This window comes from Pan paniscus, chromosome 14 (genome assembly GCF_029289425.2).
Source record: "Pan paniscus chromosome 14, NHGRI_mPanPan1-v2.0_pri, whole genome shotgun sequence".
Lineage (NCBI taxonomy): Eukaryota > Metazoa > Chordata > Mammalia > Primates > Hominidae > Pan > Pan paniscus.
Window position 1 is genome coordinate 57,578,678 of NC_073263.2, and position 27,245 is coordinate 57,605,922.

Sequence of the window (27,245 nt, forward strand, 5' to 3'; positions counted from 1 at the left end):
GGAAATTAATTGGATCTACTTTTAATGCTTTATTGCCAAACAGGCCAAAGTCAATTTTTCAGTTTGCTCCTTTAACTTTTATTCGTACAAGTATTTAAACATGAGAATCTAGGGCAACAGCCATCCAAGTAACTCCCCATGTGCAGAAACTGGTTTAGTTTAAGAAAACTAAGCAAATATGTGGAAGATATTAACAAAAGGAAAATCAGAGATGTGGGAACCTCTATAGCAACTAATTATGTGTACCATTATTTTCCTATCTTAATTTTGTTTTATATTTTTAGATGTGAGTTGCATTCATGAATCAGATTATAACAGAATTTTTATGAAAATATTTCAAAAATTCATAATTTTCCATATACTTTTCTGTACTACTACTAAGTAAGCATTTCAAATATACTTTGTAATCATAAATTCTTCAAATGGGAGCCAAATTGGCCACTGAGATTTTACCACAGGCATAACTCATATTTTGATTCACTTTATTGTGCTGCTCAGATATTATATATCTTACAAATTGAAGGTTTCTGGCAACTTTACCCCTATGTTCAGCAAGTCTATGGGCACCGTTTTTCTGGTAGCAATTTTTCAACAGTGCTCACTTTGTGTCTCTGTGTCGCATTTTGGAAATTCTCCCTTTTTCATTATTATTATATCTGTTATGGTGATCTGTAAGCAGTGATTTTTATGTTACTATTGTAATTATTTTGGTGTTCTATGAACCCTGCTTATATGAGACAGCAAGCTTAATCTATAAATGTTGTTTGTGTTCTGACAGCTCTACTGACTTGCCATTCACCCATCTTTCTCCCAATCCTCAGGCCTTCCTTGACCCTGAAACACAATAATATTGCCACTAAGCCAGTGAAAACTATACAAGGGTCTTTCATGTTCAAGCGAAAGGAAAAATTTCACATCTCTCATTTTAAAATAAATGTTAGAAATAATTATGCTTGGTGATATGGTTTGGCTGTGTACCCATCCAAATCTCACCTTGAATTGTAATAGTCCTCACATGTCAAGGGTGGGGCCAGGTGGAGATAATTGAATCACGGGGACAGTTTTCCCCATACTATTCTCATGGTAGTGAATAAGTCTCATGAGATATGATGGTTTTATAAACAGGAGTTCCTCTGCACAAGCTCTTTTGCCTGCCACCTCATTCACCTTCTGCCATGATTGTGAGGCCTCCCCAGCCATATTGAACTGCAAATTCATTAAAGTTCTTTGTTTATAAATTACCCAGTCTTGGGTATTTCTTATTAGCAGAGTGAGAACCCTGACTAATACACCTAGTGATAAAGGCAAGTTGAAAGCTGAAACAGTCCAAAAGTCACATAAAGGAAAAGTTTTTGAAGGAAATTAACAGTGCTACCCCAGTGAACACGCAAATGATAAGAAAGTAAAACAGCTTTATTGTAGATATAATGAAGTTTTAGTGGTCTAAATAGAAAATCAAACTAAACACAACATTCCCTTAAGCCAAAGTCTAATTCACAGCAAGGAACTAACTCTTTAATTCTATAAAGGATCAGAGAGATGAGGAAGCTGTAGAAAAAAAAAATAGTTTGAAGCTAGCAGAGACAGATTCATGATGTTTAAGGAAAGAATCCATCTCCATAACATAAAAGTACAAGGTGAATCAGCAAGTGCTGATAGAGAAGCTGCAGCAAGTTATTCAGAAGATCCAGATAAGGTGATTGAGAAAAGTGGCTACACCAAAAAACTAACTTTTAATGTGATTGAAACAGCTTCATATTGGAAGATGTTATCGAGGACTTTCACAGCTAATGAAGAAAATCAATGCCTTGCTTCTGAGCTTTAAAGGACAGGATAACTCTCTCATTATGGGCTAATGCTGCTGATGACTTTAAGTTGAAGCCAGTGATCATTTACAATTCAGAAAATCCCAGATTCCTTATGAATTATGCTAAATATACCTTGCCTGTGCTCCATAATGGAATAACAAAGATTGGATGACAGCACATTTGTTTACAATATGGTTTCCTGAATATTTTAAGCCCAGTGTTGAGACCTACTGCTATAAACAGTCTTTCAAAATATAATCATTGGCAATGCACCTAATTACCCTAGAGCTCTGATGGAGACATACAAGGAGATTAGTATTGCTTTCATGTTTACTAACACAATATTCGTTCTGTAGACTGTGGATCAAAGATTAATTTCAAATTTGAGGTGTCATTAAGAATTACATTTTTCAATATTTAGCTGCCATAAATAATGATTCTTGTGATAGGTATGAGCAAAGCAAATATACAGCCTCTGGAAAGAATTAACTTATTGGCTAGATGACATTAAAACATTTATGATTCATAGGAGCAGGTAAAAAGATCAATATCAACAGAGGTTTAGAGGAAGTTGATTCCAACCCTCATGGATGACTTTCAGGGCTTCAAGACTTCAGAGGAAGGAAGAAATGCAGATGTCATGGGAATAGTAAGATATTGGAGTCTAAAGATGTGACTGAATTGCTGCAATCTTATGATAAACTTGAATGGATGTAGATTTGCTCTTTGCGGGTGAGTAAAGAAGATGGTTTCTTAAGATCAAATTTGCTCCAGGTGTGGATGCTGTAAACATTGTTGAGATGACCACAAAGGATTTAGAATATTACATAAAATTATTCGATAAAGTAGCAACAGGTTTTGAGAGGCTTGACTCCCATTTTGAAAGATGTTTTATAGTGAATAAAATCCTATCAAACAGCATCACATTCTGCAGAAATATTTTTGTAAAAGTGTCAATTGATGTCTTAAATTTTATTATTGGCTCATTTTTAAAATTCCCATAGCCATTCAACCTTCAGGAACCACCACCTTAATGAGTTAGCACCCCTCAATTAGAGCCTCCCTCAGCAAAAAGATTACAACTCTTCAAAGACTCAGAGGTTTGTCAACGTTTTTTTAGAAATAAAGTATTTTTAAATTAAGGAATGTACTCTTTTATAGACATAATGCAATTGCATACTTAACTGACTAGCATGTAGTATAAACATACTTTTATATGCATGCATTGGGAAACTAAAAAAATTGTGTGACTCATTTTATTGTTATATTCACTTTATTATGGTGGTCTGGAACCAAACCTGCAGTATCTCTGAGGCGTACCTGTATTTCAAACATCCTTAAGTAATTCTATCTCTGTAGCAGGCAGAATTATGCATCAAGAAAACTATAATAAACTCACGAAGCTGTGGAAAGATTTAATAGTCTGACCAAAGACTGATGAACTCCTCATCATCAAAGTTCCTCAAGTGTCAGCTGGATGATCACTTGGTGGTGGCGGAGGGGGGCGGGGTGTGGCAGGGCTGTGGATAAAAGGTAGATATCAGTTGGTGAGGTCCAGATCCTTTTAATCTTAGACTGGCAAAATTTAACTACCTCATGGAGATGTTGTGAAAGCTCCTTGAAAAAGGACACATTAATTTACAAATGTTACTGCTCTGATGATGCACAATTCTAGGCAAAGTATTGGTGGCATAATGCTCTTACAGACTTCGTGCAGATTCCAAGATGTATATATTTCTTTTATCAACAGCTATTACCCAGATATAAATGGTAACACCCTAGGCAATTACAGAGACTGAAATGTCAACTTCGTCTTTTGCCTTCTGAATCTAGACCTTTGACTACAAAAAAAATTCTGAAACATAAACAAATACCCTAAATATGCAAAGTGTTAGGCTTAATATTATGCTTTCCAAATATATTGAAATTACTAAATGAGAGTAAAATCTTTTGAAGATGTATTTTCAGTAGATTATGGGTAGTTTTATTTCTTATATAAAATGAGTGTTAAAGATGTAAATTTATTTAATACCTTGGTATTTTATTTCTACATTTTCATGTTAGCAAATAATTCAAATTAGCATGGAAATGAAAAATAATTACTAAAAAGGTTAATCATATTTTTACTGAACCTTAATATAGTCCCATTAATGTTCAGTTTGAAAATGAACAAAAGTGTAAAAGAGTTATTTTATCAAGAATACATGTTTTTGAATATTTTATTCAAAAATGACCATTACTGGAATTAAAATAAGTATAAATACAGGTAATTTTGAGAGCAGAGATTAGCTTATAGGGATAGAAATTTCAATTTTTGGTAAAGAGTGAACAATAAAATCTTAGGGATGAATGCAAAGATAGTTTAAAGAGTGCAGAATTAATAATACAGAAAGGAGCTTAAATTTGGCCAAATATAAAACCATAAGACAGAAACTGACACTGTAAAGTGAAAAAAAAATGTCAGGAATCAAAAAAGCCACAAAGAAAGTAATAATAAATTTTTAAAGGAGAACAGAGAACAGAGCCACTCAGTTATCAATTGTTTATGCTGCTAGAAAAAAGGTATCAACAAGAATGAATAAAATACCCGCTTTTTATTTTTATAGGTATGTACCTATATTTTTAATACCCTCTTTTCAGAAAAGTATTTTCAATACCTTGAATATAATTTGCTAAATACAAGTTAATATAGCACATTCACTTATTCAGAGTATACATCAATTTCATTAAAAAGCAATTGCTATGCAACTTCTTATAGGAATAAGTTTCTCCCCACATACAGAACTCCAAAACATTAACTTACTGAATTTTGAATATGTCTCTACTCATGACATTTAAGAACGCACAAAATTTAATTGACCTCTATGCCACTTATTTGCATTGTACTTACCGGCAGGATTATAAATGAATATTTTGTCTCCATCAGAAGAAAAACAATACTGTTATATCTCTCCAGTAGCAAATCATGCCAAAGCCAGAGCAAGTAAATAAAAATGCTGATGGTCAAAATGCCCCCTGAAAAAAACAGAAAGAAAAATATTCTTATGGGTTCAGTCCTCACATTTTCTTCCAATCTCCTTGCAGAACTCTGTAAATGAATCATTGTGAACAAAATAATTTTGTACTCCACTTCAAACAAACTTCTTAAGCATAGAAAATTCTTACATTCTGATAGACAATGGAGCCTTTGGGGGTGAGAGGGAAGTGGATGATAAATTACTTAATGTGTACAATGTACATTAGTCCAGTGATGCATACATTAAAAGCCCTGATTTTGTCACTATGTAATATGTCAATGTAGCAAAATTACCCTTGTATCCCATAAGTTCATACAAATAAAAAAAACTTCTACAGTAAAAACAAAACAAAACATTGTTTTAATGCAGGGAAGGGTCATTGATTTCATTTGAAACAATTCCCAAACAGGACATGGCATCTCAGACAGCTCCTTGGCCTTTGGTAATTGTGTGCAGGTTTTTCACGTGAGTGCCGGGCAGAACACAAGGTACTGAGACCCAGTGAGCACTGCGCATAGCCCTGGAGACTGGCTCAGGACGCAAGGTGCTTGTGGCACCGAGCCCTGTAGCATTCCCTGCATCCCAGCAATTAGACTCCTTCACACATGCCTCCCTCTATTCCCCTGCCAACTTCATTTCCAGCCTCCAGTATTTAGCAGAGTAGAAATTGAGTTTTCCTTCTTGTTATTTCTGTTAAGATAAAAACCAACCACAATCCCATAAGAGAAATTAACCTGCAGTGAGCAAAAGGGAAGAAAGGAAGAATGAGGAGGACTGTCTGATAATATAAACAAACAGGATAGGCTTTTACCAACACAGCCTAAAACAAACGTGAACACTGATAGAGCTGAATAAAAGCTTATCAGTAAAAATCAGTGCATATACACACATTTAATCCAAGTTTCTAAGAGTAAAATGGTAACAACTCATATGTTCATGAATTGATGAGTAGATGAAGCATGGTATATTCATTAAAAACTGAAACATTTTACATTCTACTCTTTACAACCTTTAAAAGAGAATCATTAGCAATTAATGTAAATTATTTGACAATGTAGCAAACACTACATTTTAGAGAATCCTACCACCAATCTTACAAGCCATGACGACACTTTGACTATGATAATAGGATTGCATAAATTTCAAAAAAAATTGAAAATGACATTTTAATATTCATATAAGTAAGGCTTTATAATTTATCTGTAAGTGTAAGCAGTCTTTAGGATGGAGGACAAGCATATGCGGGGCATTTTTATTGTCATTTATTCCGTAAAGCCAATTATAACTAATATCTTCTTACATTCACACCAGCTCCTCCATCCACCTTCTCACTCATCACTCCAAACACACATACCACTTCTTTATTTTGCCTTTTTCTAACTTAATTACATTCCGGTGGAATACAGGAACAAGGCAACATAATAAACTTTGAGGGCTTAACCTTCTGTCAGTTTAACAAGTAAATCTTGCTTCTGATATAGCTGAGTAGTTTCTACATGATTAGCAGTTCTACAGATAACTAAAATATTTCGATGTAAATAAAAATAAAATAAGTAGAATACTAATAAAATACTCCATTAATCCAAATGAGTTCAAAAAGGAGGAACAAGAGAACAAAATAACAAAAAGGGATTAAAGGCAAAGCAATCAAATATATTAATAATTACATAAAACATTTATGGAATAAACACTAAAATCTCCAGAAAAATCAATTAGATCTGAATAAATTTGAATCCCAATTTTTTTAGAGATTCAAAATAATAATTTATTAAAAGCCTTTTTGTTTACATTTATTTCACCTATTGTCAGGAATTATCTTTCTTCTTTTTTTCTGCAGAAGCAAGTTCTTAATTATAATCATGTTACTTCTGCCATGATAACTTCTTTTAAGTTTTTTGTAACCTAGGTCTACTGGTAATAAATTTTTTCATTTTTGAAGGAGAAAATATATTTTTCATTCATGTTTGAAATATATTTTCTTGGCGGGGCGCGGTGGCTCACGCTTGTAATCCCAGCACTTTGGGTGGCTGAGGCGGGCTGATCACGAGGTTAGGAGATCAAGACCATCCTGGCTAATACGGTGAAACCCCGTCTCTACTAAAAATACAAAAAAATTATCCGGGCATGGTGGCGGGCACCTGTAGTCCCACCTACTCGGGAGGCTGAGGCAGGAGAATGGCGTTAACCCGGGCGGTAGAGCTTGCAGTGAGCCAAGATCGCGCCACTGCACTCCAGCCTGGCTGACAGAGTGAGACTCTGTCTCAAAAAAAAAAAAAAAAGAAATATGTATTGTTTTGGGTTGGCAGAGTTTTTTTTTGCTATTGTGTTGTTTGTTTTATTTTATATATTCCAATTCCCTGTCTTCCAGTACTTTTAAAGTAAGAATTTTGCTATACTTCTTATATTTATTTGTATATATAATCTGCTGTGTTTCCCATCTTTATTTCTTTTTTATTGCTTGCAATAGATTTAATTTATCTTGAATTTTCAACATTTAGAATGTTATGTCTCTTGATATATTTTGTTGAAAGTACTTATTATGCTTGAGGTATTTTTATGATTTTCATTATTCTTAAAAAATGGCCTTTGTTTCTTCAAATATTTATTCTATTTTGTGTGTGTTTTTCTGGGATTCCCATTGTGTATATCTTAGACCATTTAATATTGCCACACATCTCTTGGATGCGCTGGGGTTTTTTATTATTCTCATTTCTTTTTGTCTTTCAATTTGGCTTTTTATTGTTTTTATTTGTTTGTTTTTATTTTTTGAGGCAGGGTCTCACTCTGTTGCTCAGGCTGGAGTGCAGTGACATGATCTTGGCTCACTGCAACCTCCACCTTCTAGATTCAAGCGATTCTCCTGCCTCAGCCTCCCGAGTAGCTGGGGTTACAGGCACGTGCCACCATGCCCAGCTAATTTTGTATTTTTAGTAGAGACGGGGGTTTCACCATGTTGGCCAGGTTGGTCTTGAACTCTTGACCTTAAGTGATCCACCCGCTTTGGCCTCCCAAAGTGCTGGGATACAGGCATGAGCCACTATGCCTGGCCCTTTTATTGTTTTTTAAATTAACTTCTCACTTACTCTTTCCACAATTCTGTCAAGTCTACTGATGAGCCTGTTAAAATAAATCTTTGTTTCTGTTACCAAGTTGCTTTTGCTGTTGTTTTAAGCTTAACTTTTGACACTTTTGTATAGTTCATTTTCTGAAATTCCCTACCTGTTGTTTGTTGTAAATCTTTTCCACTAGAGCCTTTTGTATATTACAGTATTTTAAATTCCCAGCCTGATAATTTCAATATTTGAGTAACTTTGGAGTCTGGTTCAATTAATTGCTCTTACATGTATCATAATTCTTGACTGATTTTGACACATTTTATATAGAACAAGAGAGACAGAAGTGAATACTTTCTGGATTTTAGTGGTTACTTCTCTTTGACTACTAGGTCATTGACACGGATGTTTGATTCAATCTAATCCACAGTAGAGCTGTCTTTAGATTTTCTTGTTGCAAGCTTCAGTGGAACATTGGATGTTATTCCTCTAGTGTTACCTTGGGCTTAGGATACACACTGGTTTGCCAGAGGGTCTTCTTCACTGTTCTCCTTCAACCTAAGTTTTAAAACTGCACCATAGAAAGCACCTGTCTAAATACCCTTCATACCCTTGCTCCTTCCTCTAATAATAGGCTGCTATTTCCAGTTCCCACGTGTTGCCATTGCAGTTTTTTGGGGTAGAAGTGTTCTCTCTTCTCTTGGTTTGCCCCGCCTCAGGCAGGCTTTGTGACCCCAAGTCTCAGGTTGTGGCCTTCTCTCACTGTTAAAAATTGTGGTTTGGGCCCAGGAAATGTTTCTGCTACATTCTCAGGGGTGGAGGGACATTTTCGCCACTTTGCTTGTTCCTTCCCCCATTGTAGACCTTCATTTGTGTCATCAGGGTAAAAGAGTTTGCTATTCTTCCCCAGTGGCTCAGGACTTTTGTTCCTGAGAGGAAAAGGGCACAGGTAGAACTGTATATTTTTCAAGCATCTGTAGCCACTCCACTCCTCCTGGCCAAAACTTCCAGTAGGAATATTCTCCGGTCTCCCTCCCTTCTCCCAGTTTTCATCATACATACCTGGTCAGGTCCAGGGAACTTGTAGGCTGCAAGTGATTGTGAGTTCCCCTTGTGTCTGCCGCTTTTAAGGGTTCTATTCAGTCTTTACAAATTCCTTAAACATTTTAATTGGATTCTTCTTACCTACTTGAAGTGAGACTTCTATTGTCTTTTACTGTCACAAATGAGCCACTGCTTATGCCTATCTTGAACTCCCTTAGATTTCAGGCTAGTGTATTTTCTTGGAATCTTGACACCCCAGTGAGTTCAAGAAAACTTATGGCTTTATAGATTATCCAGCTTTTTCACATTAGGATATGAAAATGTGTCTTTGTAGCTTTCTGCTTCCTAAGGTGAAGCCAGACATCTGATTACCTAAATAATTTAACGTGCATTTTAACTTGATAATGTTTAAATGTAATCATCATTTCTACCTCCTCTCAAATATTATAAGAACCTAATTATATTGACTTATGATATTTATTTTTGTTCATGAGAAACATATTTTTAGGGTTTAAGAAATATTATTTATCTTTTTAACTTTTTTATGATTTCTGTTTTCTTTGCTCTTCTAACATTTTATTATGATGTGTTGTAGTTTTGATTGTAATGCTATATACATGTAAATCAATTACATGGCTTGAATCTTAGAATCTACACCTTTCATTCAATTACCATCCACTTAAGCCACTTGTGACTACCAGGTTGAAAAGATGATCGCTGGGCATGATGCTCAAGCCTACTTTTCTATTTTATATTTTCCTTTTCATATTTTATCTTCCATTTTTTTTTCAATTTTTCTCCTTTAGATCTTTCTTATAGAGCATTAATTCTACATATACTTATGTAAAATGTGCTGTGACCTATACATTGACCTTTAATTATAATAACTATATTTTCTATAAACTTTGTTTTATTATTTTTAAAATTTCTGTGTATTTTTATTACTAGCACAAATATGTATTTTAGTTTTTATTATATTTAATCTTCATTCATTGAAGTACTTCCATTGTTTACTATGTTTTCTGACATTAATAATCAATTGTGTCATTGTTGGGTTTTAGTGGCACTAAATATATTGATATCCTAGCAATTGGAAATTGGAATTAAAAATTAAAATCACAATATTATTTATATTAGCATCTCCAAAGTAAAATATTTAGGTAAAACATCCCCCAAATACATACAAAATTTATATTAGAAAATCTACTAAATTCTAATCAGAACAAAACTGAAGATCTGAATAAATTAAGGGCTAGCCTATGTTCATGAATAAGCAATCTCAATATTGTCACGATGTCAGTTCTTTCTAATTTTATCTACATATTCAATTTAATTCCAATCAAAATCACAGAATGTTGTTTGTGGATACCAACAAACTGATAATACAGTTTATAGAAACATGCAAAAATCCCAGAATAGTAAATGCAATATTGAACTGGTCAAATAAAATCGAATAATTTACACTACCTGATTTCAAGTCTTCTTTTAAAGCTATAGTGTTAAAGATAGTGTGATATTGGCTAATGAATAGACAAATAGGCCAGGTGTGGTGGCTCCCGCCTGTAATCCCAGAACTTTGGGAGGCCAAGGCAGTTGGATCACCTGGGGTCAGGAGTTCGAAACCAGCCTGGCCAACATGGTAAAGCCTCATTTCTACTAAAAATAACAAAAATTAGCCAGGCCAAGATGGTGAAACCATGTCTGTACTAAAAATACAAAAATTAGCAGAGCGTGGTGGCATGCTCCTGTACTTCCAGCTACTTGGGAGGCTGAGGCAGGGGAAACGCTTGAACCCAGGAGGCAGAGGTTGCAGCGAGCCGAGATCACACCATTGCACTCCAGCCTTGGTGACAGAGCAAGACTCCACCTAAAAAAAAAAAAATAGACGAATAGATCATCAATGGAACAGAATAGAAAGCCAAGAAATAGAATCACAAAAATGTAGACAATTGATCTTGGACAAAAAAGTGAAAGCAATACATTGGGGGAAAAATATTATTTTCACAAAATGATGCTAAAATAAAGACATCCACATGCAAAAAAAAAAAAAAAAAAAGAATCTAGATGCAGACCTTATTCTGCCTACAAAATGGGTCATAAACCAAAATGTAAAAGGCAAAACTTTAAAATTCTGGAAGATGACATAGGAGAAACCCAGATAAACTTGGATTTGGCATTTAATTTTTTAAACTTTGATGACAAAACCAAAGTCATGATCTATGAAAAAACATAATTGATAAGGTAGACTTCATTAAAATTAAAAACTTCTGCTCTGTTAAAGACATTATTAAAAGAGATAAGACAACTACAGACTTGGATAAAATATTTCAAAACACATCTGATAAATAACTGTTATCCAAAATATATACAGAACTCTTAAGACTCAATAAGAAGAAAACAAACAACCTTATTAAGAAATGAGCAAACAATCTGAACAGACCCTTTACAAAAAAAAATGCAGATGGCATATAAGTATACAAAAGATATTCAATATTAGTTGCCATTAGGGAGTTGCAAATTAAAACAATGAGATACCAGTACACATCTATTTTAATCGCTAAAATCCGATACAATAAAAACAACAACAAATGCTAAGGAGGATGTGGAACAACAGAATCTCTAATTCTTTGCTGGTGGGAAGGCAAAATGATACAGGCACTTTAGAAACAGTTGGAAGAATTCATACAAAACCTAAATAAACTCTTACCAAATGAACCAGCAATTCTGCTCCTTGGTTTTTACCCACAGGAGTTATACATTTATGTCCACATAATAACCCGCACAAGGATGTTTAGATTAATAGCTGCTTAGTCATAACTGCCCGAACTAGGAAGCAAATAAGATACCCTTCACTAAGTAAAATGGATAGACTATGGTACATCCAGAGAATTTAATATTATTCACTGCCAAAAATAAATGAGCTATCAAGCCATAAAAAGACATAGAAGAATCTTAAATGCATGTTACTAAGTGAAATAAGTCAACACAGAAAGACTATACACTATGTGATTCCAATTATATGGCATTCTGAAAATGACAAGACTATGGAGACAATTAAAAGATCAATGGTTTCTGGGAGCTGGGAAGAAAGAAGGATGAATGGGCAGAGAAGAGGATTTTTAGGACAATGAAACTATTCCATATAATACTATAATAGTGGTTATGTCTCTTGAGAAATTTGTCAAGAGCCATAGAATGCAAAATTTCAAGTATAAATTTCAATAAAAACTATGAACTTTGGGTGTTAATAAATTGTCAATGTGGGTTCATCAATTTTAATAAATATAGGGCTCGTGCAGGTGGTTGATAGTTGTAGCAGCTGTGCATGTGTAGACATAGGAGGTATATGGGAATCTGTACTTTCCCCTCAAGTTTTCTGTGAACCTAAAACTTCTCTAAAAAGTAAATTCTATTTTTTTAAATGAACACAGCTAAAGCTTACTTAATTGGGTCCTGGGTTATAGAAATGCCAGCACTTAGTTGTATAAATTGATTCTAATCAACATTTTAGGAATATTTCTTATCTGGGATCATTTTAACATTATCTCTCAGCTTGGGCTATTCAAAAACATACAAATATGTAATTCATAGCCACTACTGAATATTACCTTTTATCTAAGCCCCGTATGTAGGACACAGCACAATTTATTGTAATTTTCTGGACAGTTGGACAGACTTTTTTAGTGTCCTTTCACTGATGTGGAGATATTTTAGGGTCAAAAATTTTAGTTTACTACCTTTATACATAAATGGAGATGATAAAAATGCCCTGCCTATATTAGTCCAAAAGCCAAAGACTATCCTTCTTGGATATTAATAGTCCAACTTAGAGCTCTTAAAAGGCTAATTGAGCCTTTTACTTAATTTCTTATTTCAACTCTGACTTAGAGAGAATTCAAGTGTTTTTGTGCCCACTATGTATTAAAATTATTTAACACCAATATTATAAATTTTATTTTTTTAAAGCAGAGTAGGTCTGCCTTTTCAATCAAGTAAGTTCCCTCAATGGTAATCACTTCTAATAAATCACTAATTACGTGTAATTATAACTTTGATTACTACTTTTCCAAACATTATCTTTGAGAAAATATATTTTTATATTTTTTATATTTGGTATTTAAAAGTATTTTAATTATAATTTTTTTATTGTTTTCTAGAAAAAGTGCAGCTTTTACAATTTTCACATTGAGACTTTCATGGGAAATATAGTTGTAGATAACATTTGAAAAATATTTTTAGTTATTAAAAAGCAATGTATACTCTTCAGGGACGTAGTTACTACTATAAGGTAGATTATTAAGATAAAGAACTCTGCTTTGAGGTTTCTGGAGTAAATTCTTGCTTTATAACTTTATGCCATATAATTATTTGGTTAGCTACACTATACCTTAATTTGGGGGTATTAACTTTGTATTAGTTTTTATTGTTGCCATAACAAATTACCATAAATTTCACAAATTAAAGCAGCACAAATATATTATCTTATAATTCTCTTGGTCAGAAGTCTGACATTGCCTAAAATCAAAATGTTGGTAGAGCTGCTTTCCTTTCTAGAGGCTCTAGACATGAAGTCATTTCTTCATGCATTTAAGGTTGCTGGTAGAATTCAGTTCCTGGTCACTGTAGGACCAAGTTTTCCATTTTCTTGTTGGTTGTAAACTCAGGGAATATTCTCTAGTTTCTAGAGGCATCTGCCTACCTTAGTTTATTGCCTCCTTTCCCCATCTTCAGTGCCAGCAAGCACGGGTCAAGTCCTTATAACGTAGCATCTCTTTAAACTTTTGTATCTCCTCTAAGCATGGTTGGCAAATGTTTTCTGGTTTTAAAGACTTACGTCATTAGACTGTAACTGCCATGATAATCTAGGATATTTTCATCATTTCAACTTCTGTATCCATTGTCAAATCTTCAAAGTTTCTTTTGCCATAACAGGTAACTAGTCCCAGGTTCCAGGAAGTACAATGTGAACATCTTTGGGATATCATTATTCTGCCTAGTATGATCTTTTTGTATACTGACTCTCCTTATTTGAAAAAACTGACTTCTTTAGAAACTCATGTTAGATGTATATTGGATCTTCCATTCTACCTCACAGTATTTAAAGTCTTCATATTTCTAGGTTTATATCTTTAGGCAGCCTCTGCACCACAGCATGCTCTCTGATTCCTGAAGACCTCAGTACATGATTTTCTCCAACTACCACTCAGAAACTATCATTTAACTTGATGCATTTTCAGGTTCATGTTTTTGTAAAGGAATCAACTCAAGCACTACATTATAAAAAGGAATTACCTTTGCACTTTAATATATGCGTGTATATGTGTCATTGTATATGTGTATCATAATATATTTGATTAACTTTTTCGGTATATCACTTATTCATCCTAGTGAAATGTAGGTTTTGAAAGTCAGAAAAACTGCCCTATAGATCCCATTTTTTAGAACAATGCAAGGACCATCATATGCACTCAAGAAAAACTTGATGGTTCTATAAATAAATGTATTGGGTAAATGAATGAATAAATCACCATGCTCAGTGACGTTTGATTTTAGTAAGACAGCAAGATAGAAAAAACGACTACTAAGTTATGGCTGAAGTATTCTCAATTAGTTTGATTTTTAGCCAGTTAGTTCCAATCTTTGGATTTTCCTTGGTACCCAGATTTCAAAAACAAGAAGGTCATATGGCATGATGATTTCACTGAAACAGATTTAACAAAAAAAATTCCATAAATTTCCACTAGCACCCACTAGCAATTTAAAATCATGTTATAGATGATCCTGAATTTTGTTTGCCATTATAAATCCCCAGTTCAGAATTGGGGAATAAACAATAAAAAGCTATCTTAAAAATTAATAGGATTATGGAAAATATCAACTTTTAAATTAGCTAGACAGAGGAAACCATTTCAGGCATATTTATACATTTGTTAAGTGCATCAATAAGATTTATCCTTTAATGTAGTAATTCATACCTTTCATATGAATTAGACATATAAATGATAATTATATTTTGATAGAATTTCAGAATAAAAATTCTTCCACTCAAGTATGGCTCTGCCAATATATAGATGAATTGTCTAATCAGGCCACACAGTCTCACTGAGTCAGTTCCCTCATCCATATACTAAGAGGCTTCTATTAGATATCATGTATAACCTCTACTGTTCTGAAATTATTTAATTTCTGTGTGAAGTGTCTTTTGTTCCCTACATCATCTTTTATTCAAATGGCATCTGGGTTACTCAAATTATAAAATGCTTTCTTTGATGTATGAGGAACAAAAGTGTGATTCTTGCTTAGAGTAAGATGTCAAATTATGATATTTCTAGTTAATAAAAATGAAACACTATTCTCTCTCATATCCTGTTTGTTGGGATTATATATCACCATATAAATAATAAGTATATATAACTATACTATATATATAATTTATCTAGATAATAAATAAAATATTTTTATATATTTATATAAAGTACATAATTCAATAATTAGGAAAATTTGTCCAACCATTAAACAGAGAAAATTTACTTTATTGGGCATGCCCTATTGCTATTTCAGTATTACACAGAGTATATTTATATTACATATTATTTTCACTGACCAAAATTATGATTTTCTGCCATACAATGTTTGTTTAATTTACTTTTTATGGGTTATTATGAATGATATGCCGTTTTCTAATATGGGCTTTTGTGGAATGGCTATGCATTTATAATTAGTAATCCTTCGCTATTACCTTGCTCAGAGAATCATGAATTCTCTCTCACCTTTCTGTTTTTTTCTTTCTATTTTAGAAATCCTAAAAACGTGACTGGGATCGGTGGCTCACGCCTGTAATCCCAGCACTTCGGGAGGCCAAGGCCATCAGATCATGAGGTCAGAAGTTTGAGACAAGCTGGGCCAACATGGTGAAACTCTGTCTCTACTAAAAATACAAACATCAGCTGGGTGTGGTAGCATGCACCTGTAATCCCAGCTACTGGAAAGGCTGAGGCAGGAGAATCCCTTGAACCCAGGAGGTGGAGCTTGCAGTGAGCCGAGGACACACCATTGCACTCCAGCCTGGGACAGAGTGAGACTCCATCTCAAAAAAGAAAAAAGAAATCCTAAAAACATTGTGCCTTATATACTGAAATAAAACAAAAGCATAAACACTAAGTCATCTTAATTATCATTTAAAAATTTTGACTTGAAATATGCCTAAACCAAGTTAATGTATGTAATTCAATCTGTGTTTCTCTTCATCAAGATGATTCTAAATTAAATCCTTTAAGAAAATATGCCATTATGAATAGAAAATATAAAACATCAACAGACTTCCTTGAATTCTACTTATATTACACAATGAAAGCATGTTGGAGGCCGCACAAATGTTTCTTGTGATTAGGCACATCTGAAGCCTGTCAGTAACAATATGAACCTGTGATCAATTAAGCAGCTGACTAATCGTTACCTCCTCCTCCTTGCTCTTGTTACCCAATAAATAAGAAGGGCTGTAGAAGCTCAAGCGGGGCTGCCTTTGCTCACTAGACGCAGGGAGCGCTCTTCTTCCTCATGCTAGCTTTTCCTTTAAACTGTTTCTTTTGCCTTTTTGTTATCATTTCTGTGTTTGTCCCTTTGTTCAGTCATAATGACGTTCTCAAGCAGTAACAGTAGTAACTGCTGTAATGATGGTCTCAAGCAGTAACCATGGCAGTTAGCCACAAGTGGTGCCCAAACAGGGACGAATAGGGACAGACAGGGACAGATAGGGATGAAGACTAGCAAAGACTAGCAATATGAGGTCAGTGCCCTAAAGAGGTACAAAAGTAGAGACTAGCAAAGACCAGCAGAAACTTGAAGGGACTATCAGGGACAGAGACCTGAAGGGACCCGAAGAGGCCTGCAGGGACAATAAGAAATAAGTAGAGATAAGTAGAGATAGGTAGGAGCAGACAGGGACTTGCAGGAACTAACAGGTACCATGGGGACAGATCAAGAAAACCACACAGGAATCTGAGAAACTGCTGGAGCACCAGGGTTTCACCTTTTGCTGGAACTCAGAAGTACAATCGATGCTTAACAGACCGATGATTTCTGACTGAGCTCCTCTCTACGCTGAATACAACAGACCTAATAGTTAGGCAGGAATATCATCGCCCCTATTCAGCATGAAGAAGTTGCAGGAGACAGACCTTCATCCTTCTGCAGCCCTTAGGATTAAGGGTCCTCTTGTAAAAGGGAAGGGGGAAATATGTAAGAAGCATTCAAACCAGAGTGACTCCATTTTGAATAAGGGCTAAGAAAAGTGAAGCTGGATCACCAACTGGCAATTAAGGGGTGCACAGCCTGCAATTGCCTTGCTCAATTAATTTAAAAACAAAAAGGAGATGTTGGAGGCCACACAAATGTTTCTTGTGATTAGGTACATCTGAAGCCTGTCAATAATGAACCTGTGATCATTTAAGCAACTGACCAATCGTTACCTCCTCCTCCTTGCTCTTATTACCCAGTAAATCCAAAGGGCTGTGGAAGCTCAAGGTGGGCTGCCTTTACTCACTAGAAGCAGGGAGCTCTCTTATTCTTCCCCATGCTAGCCTTTCCTTAAAACAGTTTCTCTTGTTTCTTTGTTATCATTTCTGCATTCCTCCCTTCAGTCATAATACAGTCTCAAGCAGTAACAATAGTAACTGCTGTAATGATGGTCTGAAGCAGTAACAGTAGTAACTGCTGTAGTGACAGTCTCAAGTAGTAACTGTGGCGGTCAGCCACAAAAGCAAGCTTACGAATATTCAGGGCTTGCAAGTACATTTGAACCTTGAACAACATGGATTTGAATTGCATGGGCCCACTTAAATGTGGGATTTTTTTCAACAAAAGATGGATGGAAAATAGAGTATTCAAGGAATTTATGTCTTCTTTTGAAGTGTCTGTTCATGTCCCTTGCCCCCTTTTTAAAGAGTTGTTTTACTTTTTTCTTGTGTCTTACAGATGCTAGATAGAGACCTTTCTCAGGTGCATAGTTTGCAAAAATTTTCTCCCATTCTGTAAGTTGTTTATTCTATTTATAGTTTATTTTTCTGTACAGAAGCTCCTTGATTTAATTCAATACCATTTGTCGATTTTTGCTTTTGTTGAGATTGCTTTTGGCATCATGAAATCTTTGCCCATGAGGGTCATCTTTTCTTATATATGGGTTCTACAGGGCTGACTGCAGAACTTGTGTATGCATGGATTTTGATATATTCCAGAATTCCTGGAACCAACTGCCTGAATATACAAAGAGCCAACTGTAATATGCTTTCATCTAAGCCAGTAGTTTATCTAATATTTTATTCCAAATATATTTCATTATATTATTTATTTAATATAAAGTTGCCACTAAGCAAACAAATGGCATTTTATCAGATAGTTATTTTGTCGGTTGGGTGTTCAAGCTATCTTGTTTAAGTTCAATCTCAATCACACCATAACTTTCTAACTTTAGACTTCTCACTTAACCCCTCTGAAACTTAGGCATGGACTCTGAAATTAAACAAATATAAGATCTTATATGTATATTATATGTATGATTTAGTTTAAAGTCCCAGTTTAAGTTGCAGAGTAGAAGAAAATAAATCAGTAAAACAAAATTAAAGGTAATATGAACAGGACCCCGGAGAGCAGTGTTGTCACAGTCTGTTTTAAAGTCTGAAAGTCAGTCTCAGTCAGTTGGCTGTTGAGAATATCCCAGGCTGATCAATGGAATTTGTTGTGAATTATATTTGCCGTATTTAAGGTTATTATTTGAGGTGAGAAGTAACACTAAGCAGGCAATAAATTCTTAGAGGTTTTGTGAATTTTTTCCTCCAATTTATGTTTCTGAGAAAAGTAGACTTGATTATTTCTTTATGATTTGCATGCAACATAGGGACACAGAGATTATAGCTGATAAGCAGACCCTTGATTGGACAAATAATTTATCATGTTTAAACTACTACTCCCAGAGACTGTGCTTCTAATAGGAAAATATACAAAAAAGGACATATTGAAAGAACTATGTTTTAGTATATTTATTTTTTCTTTCTTTCTTTTTTTTCTTTTTTTTTTTTTTGAGACCCTTTACTCTTCTTGCCCAGACTGGAGTGCAATGGTGTGATCTTGGCTCATGGCAAACTCTGGCTCCAGGGTACAAGTGATTCTTTTGCCTCAGCCTCCCGAGTAGCTGGGATTACAGGTGTGCACCACTACGTTGGGCTAATTTTGTATTTTTAGTAGAGACGGAGTTTCACCATGTTGGTCAGGTTGGTCTTGAACTCCTGACCTCAAGTGATCCACCAGCCTTGGCCTCCCAAACTTCTGAGATTACAGGTGTGAGCCACCATGCCCTTTTTTTTTTTTTTTTTTTTTTTTTTGAGACAGAGTTTTCGCTCCTATTGCCCAGGCTGGAGTGCAGCAGTGTAATCTCGGCTCACTAAAACCTCCGCCTCCCTAGTCCAAAAGACTCTCCAGCCTCAGCCTCCCAAATAGCTGGTATTACAGGCGTGTCCGGCTAATTTTTTTGTATTGTTTTAGTAGAGATGGGGTTTCACCATGTTAGCCAGGCTGGTCTTGAACTCCTGACCTCAGGTGATCCACCATCCTCGGCCTCCCAAAGTGCTGGGATTACTGTTTTAGTATATTTTTTGAGGAGGTGAGAACAGTAGTAAAGTTTATCTAAAACTTCAAAGTCTGAAAAAAATCAAAAATAAGTGTATACTCATCAACAAGACTTGGGTGCAAGGTTGCATCCCTAATGTTACTAAACATTGTCTTTCAAAGCATGACAGAGCAATTGAGCAAATGAAATATGGGCCCAGCTGCTAAAGAACAGGTTTATTTGCTTGTTTGTTTTACCATTTATGACAATGAGATGTAAACCCTTGGTTTGAATATAATAATCATGACAGAAATGGAACAGTTAAAAACACATTCCACGTGAAAGTAGGGTGACAGACCTAAGTGATTTCAGGTTAGGACACGGGCCTGGCATTGAGGAAACCTCCACATTTCTTGTTAGGTGCTTGAAAATGTACCTTGACATCTCCAGACTTCTGAGCTTCTTCTCAATTAATTTGCTTTCCTTCCCCATTTCTTTTTTAATAAGAGAAAGACTGCTTTTACTTCTGACATCTTAGAGATTTCTTGAATTTTTTTGAATGTTCATCTGTGAATGTTGAAATATTGCAATGTAGTGTTTGTTAGTAGCATTTGTTATAGGATTAGTGTATGTGTTGTCAAAGTATTCCTTGCAAAAAGTTAAGAACATAACTCACAAATATGTCATGTGTTGCAGATTTCTTTATCTCTTTAATGAGGAAATCAACAAGATAACAAAAGCTGGTTCCAAGGAGAATACAGAGACTGATTTGTATGCCCAGTGAAAAAAGAAAGAAAGGAAAAAGCTAAATAAAAGATTTCTAAGTTAGATACTAAATTGCTTAATTTCCTACAGGACAGCCTTTGGTGATATCTTTTGAATTTCTAAAAATCGTTTAGACTTTAAATTTTAATGCTCAAGAATAACTTTAAAGGACACAAAGTAATTTTTTGCCAAATTTTTATATCTTAAATAATTTATCTTAATTTTGTACTTCACCCCCATAGTCCCATATAGGATATTTGCAAGTCCTTCTGAGGTTTAAGAAGAAATAGTTTGTACCTGCACTTCACACACTAAAATAACTCAGTTTTTCTCAATCTTTCGGTATTTTTGGAGAGGTGTTGTCTAAGATGGTAGCACTTGGTCGGGTGCAGTGGCTCACGCCTGTAATCCCAGCATTTTGGGATGCCGAGGCAGGTGGATCATGAAATCAGGAGTTCAAGACCAGCCTGGCAAAGATGGTGAAACCCTGTCTCTACTGAAAATACAAAACTTAGCTGGGCATTGTGGCAGGTGCCTGTAATCCCAGCTACTTGGGAGGCTGAAGCAGAGAATTTCTTGAACCCGGGAGGCGGAGGTTGCAGTGAGCTGAGATCGTGCCATTGCATTCCAGCCTGGGTGACAGAGCGAGACTCCGTCTAAAAACAGAAACAAACAAACAAAAGAAGGATGCTAGCACTTAGGCTCCTTTGGCTGATATTCCCTATCGGTCGATATCTCTGTTCCCTATACCAGGTAACCAGATATTAACTTCTTTAAGTTCGATATCCTCCTTTCCAAACATCACACCAAGGAACTCAATATATGGTGTTTTTAGTTGAAAATTTTGAAGTTTCAAGTTTAATTAAAAACTTAGAAGGAACAAAACACTGGAAACAACTTCTATTTCAGTGTTGGTAATACATGATACACTGTACTTGTCCTTGAAGAGATGTATTTTTCATTGCTGTCCCCAAAATTTGTTACTGGCCTTGACCCTACCTCCTGTTCTAAGCATGGGGGCATATCTCACCCATAGTTTTTTAAACTTTCAGTTTAAAAAGATTTTTTCTCTCTTCTATGTAGGCCAATTATTATACCAAATATTTGAAAGAAACAAATGAGTCAGAGTTCATTTCTTTTCTTCCAAGGATGCTAGCCACTCAGGTTGGACATGTTATAAACCCTAAATAAGCAAAATTCAGCCACACTGAACTCTATGGAACAATTCACATTATTTTGGAATTTTTACACGTATGAAATAAATGCGCAAAATATGTTGGTATCAACTGATATATTTATTATACTGGATCAAATAAAGTATTCAGGTTGGAATTTTGTTGGACTGTGAGAGACCCTTTCAGTGGCAGTTTTTCTCCAATGTTGTTTGTTCTTGATGAAGGTTTTAAGTGAATTAAGGTAGTAAAGAGTCCCAGTGGAAATGGTATTATATTGGACTCTGAAATCAGAATGCCTGAGTTTGAATCTGGGCTATGAAACATGAATGGCAATTGTGCCTCTCTTAGAGTTGTCGTGATGATTCAGATAGTTCACATGGTTTAAGCACTTAGGAAATGTGTGTTGCATAAAAATTACTATGTGTTTGTTGTTTTTATTTGTTGTTTTTATTATAATTATTAAACACAACCGCGACATGTTAAGAAGCCGCACTCTTATTCTAAAAAGATTATATAAAAATATTTTAAATGATTATAATATTTAAACTTAGAAATAAAGATCGTGTCCAGTATTGTCATAGAAAATATGAATCTTAGCTGGGTGTAGTGGCCCACGCCTGTGATCCCAGCACTTTGGGAGGCCAAGGCAGGCAGATCACTTGATGTCAGGAGTTCAAGACCAGCCTGGCCAACATGGTGAAACCATGTCTCTACTAAAAACAAAAATTAGCTGGGTGTGGTGGCGAGCACCTGTACCCCAACTACCCGGGAGGCTGAGGCATGACAATCACTTGAACCCAGGAAGCACAGGTTACTGTGAGACATGATTGTGCCCTGCACGCTGGCCTGGGTGACAGAGGGAGACTCCAAGAAAGAAAAAGAAAGAAAGAAGGAAGGGAGGGAGGAAGGAAGGAAGGAAGGAAGGAAGGAAGGAAGGAAGGAAGGAAGGAAGGAAGGAAAGAAGGAAGGAAGGAAGGAAATATGAATCTCAATAGGTGAAACTCATTTTAGTGAACACAATGAAAGGAAAAAGCATATTTCTTAAAATGTAGGCATGCAATGGATTGACATAAGGACTTGACAGTATGGAAAGACAATATATGGAGGGTAGGGCAGAAAAAGTACGAAGAGTTGAATTAGAAAAGATTTAATTTAGAAAAGATAAGGACGGTCACAAAGCAAAATGATGTTTGTTCCTTATTTTATACATCATAGTATAATTTAAAGCTTCATTTAAGTCTGGATAAAAGATCAAGTTTTTAAGAAAATCCTTTACATGTGTTTTTATGAAGTATTATATACAATACACTAATCTCAATAGATTAGTTATGAATAGAAACATTATGTCCTTTTTCTTGCTTACTTTTCTAGCCCAAGGACTCAGAATCACAATGACTCAAAGCTTTATTGTAAAAACCCCATCACCATTTTTTGATGCTTGAGATACCGCATCTTGTATAAAGATTCCATTTTAGGGGTCTGATTTGGAATTCAGATAAATGAGCACAGAGCATTACATCTGCAATTGGAGATTTACAAGATAGCAGGGAATGCATGCTTGACTATCTGAATTCAAAATCTAAAACTTCCAGATAATAGCCATCTTAATCACCTCACTTTGGTTCATAGTATTTTCTGTTTTTTTTCCCTGTACATAAAAATCTCTGAATCTCTGTATATCTTCCTATCACAGATTTTTAGTGAATATTTAAATGTTTTCTTTAAATTATGCCTTAAGCTAGAGGAGATTGTTTTATTTCATTTAGAAAGCAAAAAGTTAACATCCATTTGGTGCTAGTGTGTTTAGACACTATGTATTTACACTAAAATTTTTATTCATAATCTGTTTTGACTCAGAAGGTACTAACACAAGACATTTTGCAAACTTAAATAAATTTGTAATAATTGAGTTTGCCCCTCCTTTTTTCAAAATATGAGGTAAAGATTTATGAGTACTAAGTGTATACTTTTCTATGAAAACACCGAAAGATAATGTTATTATTACTGTTTAGTAAATAGTTTATAGAAGAAACCAAAGAATCATGATCTCCAAAAACAGAAATTTTATCTGTTAATAATTGTACTTTCGGCACATAGGAGATATTAACTAAAGATTCGATGAAAAACAAAATAACTGAGCAATTGTGAGCTTGGGTATATCATATTGCTCATCTCCAAATGAATTTTTTAACTATCTTAAAGCATTGCTATGAGTATTAAATGAGTTAAATGAGTTAGAATTGAGCCAGGAACACTCTATTGAAAATAGGTTATTGTGTTACATGATTATGAGAATTATTAGTGGCAGTTTTATTGTAGGATTCCAGAGGAGGCTACTTACTCTTTGAACACACCCATGCTTTCAAGATGAATCAAAAGATTATTTTATAATACATGAATTTTTGCAAAATGATGCATATAAATCTCTCGTATTTAAAAAATTGAGTTTTCTAAATTTATCATACTTTATGACATCAATCTGTTAAAAATTTCTCTTTATAATGAACTTTTCTTATATTTCTTATGTTAAGAATGAATATCTCAATGGGCATTTGAAAGATATATACATGCAAAATAATGTAAAATTATACCCACATAAGGACAAATATCTTGGATGCAAGGTAACAAATGCATTTACTTTAGATGAACTTAAACTGCATTATCTTAATAGCCCTGTGAAACTTTTCCAGTGTATCTGAGATACTGCACTGAGTGAATGTTCCCCTGGTGTGGAAGGTTTCTGGCTGATTAAAACAGTCAATATGATATACTAAGTTTCAGTCAAGTTTCAGTCAAGTTTCAGCAGGATTCTGGCTGATTAAAACAGTCAATATGATATACTAAGTCTCTCAGGCCCCTGTGTCTGACATATGATTGGTTTATGACTCTTGCTGAGGGGCAAATAACAGCCAAGCAATGGTCCTCTCTCTCTTTCTCTCTCTTTTTTTTTTTTCCTTTTTTCGCCCTCTAACTGTATTTTTTTTCTGATTTTTTTCTGCCTTGCTTTAAATTTGCCATTGAAAGCTAAAGAGTTTATCTTTTTAAGTTTTATGGATTTAAGTCTAAGATTTAGGAACCCTGAGAGAAATCAGGAAGAATTCTAGAATCCTATTCGTATGGGCTATCACAATGACATTTAGATTTAGCAAAAGATTTTAGCTGTAAGAATCATTGCAAAGCCAGTGTCAGTATGTGTTGTTAATATTAAACACTCGACAGTGTAAGGTATTAGAGTTTTTAGTTGAATTTGAAATTTTGTGCTTAAGTATATTACTTTGGAAAGCCATTATAAAAAAAATGATGAAATTTCTCTAGAATCTATTGCTATAATTTTGAGACAAGATAAAGTGCAGTTGTAGCAAGTAACTCTTTAGCATGCTATAACTTATGTGGTCTAACATCACAATGAGAGGTAGAATTGAAAGATAGCCAACATAATATTTGGATTTGTTCTTAATTAATTTCACACACATGTGTATCTCTTAGCTTATTAAGGATGAGGCACTATGCTGGGATGACATAGAAGTGTAATGAATAAGCACCTGGACCAAAAGCCAAAGGCCCAAAGGATAAAAATCAGTTTGCATCTGAAGCCCAAATTCATCATCATGGAGTGATACATGCATAAATCTGAAATTTTATTTTAGATATATTTTGAAATGAGTAAAATTAAGTAGACATATTTAAAATTTTGAGATACAATACAGAAACAATAATTTCTCATAAATGCTAGATATTAGCTTTATCCTATAGTTACTGAAGCTTATTATTATGGTACCATACAGTTTCAATCTTAAGTGAATGCTCTCATTCCATTGTGACCTATCCTACAGCAAGATATTTTTTGACCAGCTCTACAATAAAACAGAAAAATAAGGACTTTTATGCTAAGACTAATAATCTAAGTGGAATTACATTGCTAAATATAAATTTTAAATATTGTGTTATGTTCAGTGTTATAAATGCTAATGCATTAAACAATTCCATATAGATTAAAATTTTTATATAAATAATCTCTAGTATTCTGCTTATAATTTGATTTACTTTTTTAAACATTTGTTTTTTCAAAATAAATGTGATAGCCTTCCTAAAATTATTTATCTAATACACTCACTCTAAATACTTGAATTAACTGTAAATGCATATTCCCATATTTGTTTGAAAGATATTAATTTTTTGTTTATAAATTTGACCATTTTTACAATCTGTATTATTATTGTAGTGTCTTTCTTTTTTATTATAAACATACTATTATAATTAAACTGACATTCAATTTTAACATATGAAAGTATAAGGGGTGATTTTCATTACAGATTATATAAAAATTTAATTATATTTAAAAGTGAATTTCAGATATTAAAAGTAAGGCAGACAGACAGGTCTTATTCATGTTGCTAATATTTCTATATTGACATTTCTTGTTAGTGCACCTGATGGTATGATCACTGGTCTTGGACAAGTTCGTGGATGCCAGGAGATGCTGTATGAGCATAAGCAAATTTGTGAGGGATGATTGTTTCAATTTTGAGAAGTTTACCTTGTGAGGTGTCTTATATACAAAGGCAATGAACAATTTCAGACTGTCACTCAAGATATATAAAAGCTTAAAGATTCGTGTTGGCATGTTAGTAAGAAATAAAGGAAGATACATGTATGTGGTCATCCAGTGTAAGCGTAGAGAGTTAACAGAGATGAGAACCTTGAACAAAGTGCAAGAAGAGCTTGAAATAATGACCGAAACAGAATAATCACAGACATAGAAGGAAAAGTTGCATTGTTTCCTGCAGGTCAGGGAAAGCAAGAGCTTTAAGCCTTGAGTAACTGCATTATCAGAGTGCTATTAAGTGACCACATATCATAACAATGAACAAAATAGAGGGGAGAACAAATAAAATGTTGAGGGACATGAGATTCATATAAAGATATTTACTGATTTAAATCTCTTTTAGCAAGAAATGTCTTAGTGTTAAAACATTTTTCATGTTTTGTGAGGTGATAATCCAGATGCAAGAGCCTGAATGATTGTCAGCTGGATTCCTAGATTTGAGGAAGCAAGTGAAGGTGTTCACCTTGAAGCATACTGGTAGATTATATTTTGACTCTGGAGAAGGAGGGAAATTGAGAAGGCAAACATTGGGCAAAAATTGGAATACCAATGATAGAGGAACAGAAAACAAAAGCACAGTTAGTTGATTATGACTTTAGTTAAGAAGGCCTTTAGAGAACACAAACATCCAACAATACTTAGTGGTCAATCTGGACTGTGCATTTTTTTTTTACTGCTTATTATAGTTATTGTGCAAAAGCATTCTTACAAAGGGTGGTTATTTTTCTTAGAGAAATGATCATAATAATCTACATCCCAACTGCGAGGTCTATCATAACTTCTTTTCCTCAGAAAGTACTTATGGCAATGTGTAAATTAGTGGTTGCAATCCCAGGATAAAGAAGGGGCAGCAGAATGGGCATACTACAAGTGGCAGCAATTCCAATTTCTCTTGGTCATCATGACATTATCTTAGCTAGTAGAATACTTTTTTGCTTGCTTTCCACTGTCCTGAGTAGACCATAGTGGACAGATGATGCTCACTTCCAGGATCTCCAATGAGGAAGAGGCTAAGATTGTATGGACTAGACACATACATTTTCAAATGTTTCACTGCCAGAGATGGTAAGAGATGCCTTTCTTCCTTTTACCCTTTGTTTCCTGGATCCATATATTCTAGCTAATGGAGCTACTGTATCATTTATCACATCCTGGAAAACGTTACCCCAATCTTACA

At 34.5% G+C, this 27,245-nt stretch overlaps 1 long non-coding RNA gene across 2 annotated transcripts in view; it reads right to left on the reverse strand.

Moving 5' to 3' along the window:
- Positions 1-1,393: 1,393 nt before the first annotated feature.
- The window catches only part of LOC117975529 (uncharacterized), a 34,741-nt gene continuing 8,889 nt past the window's right edge, over positions 1,394-27,245 (reverse strand). The window contains exons 2-4 of one of the 2 annotated variants that reach the window (XR_008620645.2): positions 10,390-10,789; positions 4,699-4,823; positions 1,394-3,328 (exon numbers count right to left, since the gene is read on the reverse strand). This is a non-coding gene — a long non-coding RNA (uncharacterized LOC117975529). Of the gene's footprint in view, positions 3,329-4,698; positions 4,824-10,389; positions 11,352-27,245 lie in introns of those variants that run through there. The other variant, XR_004665802.3, reaches the window with a different exon arrangement.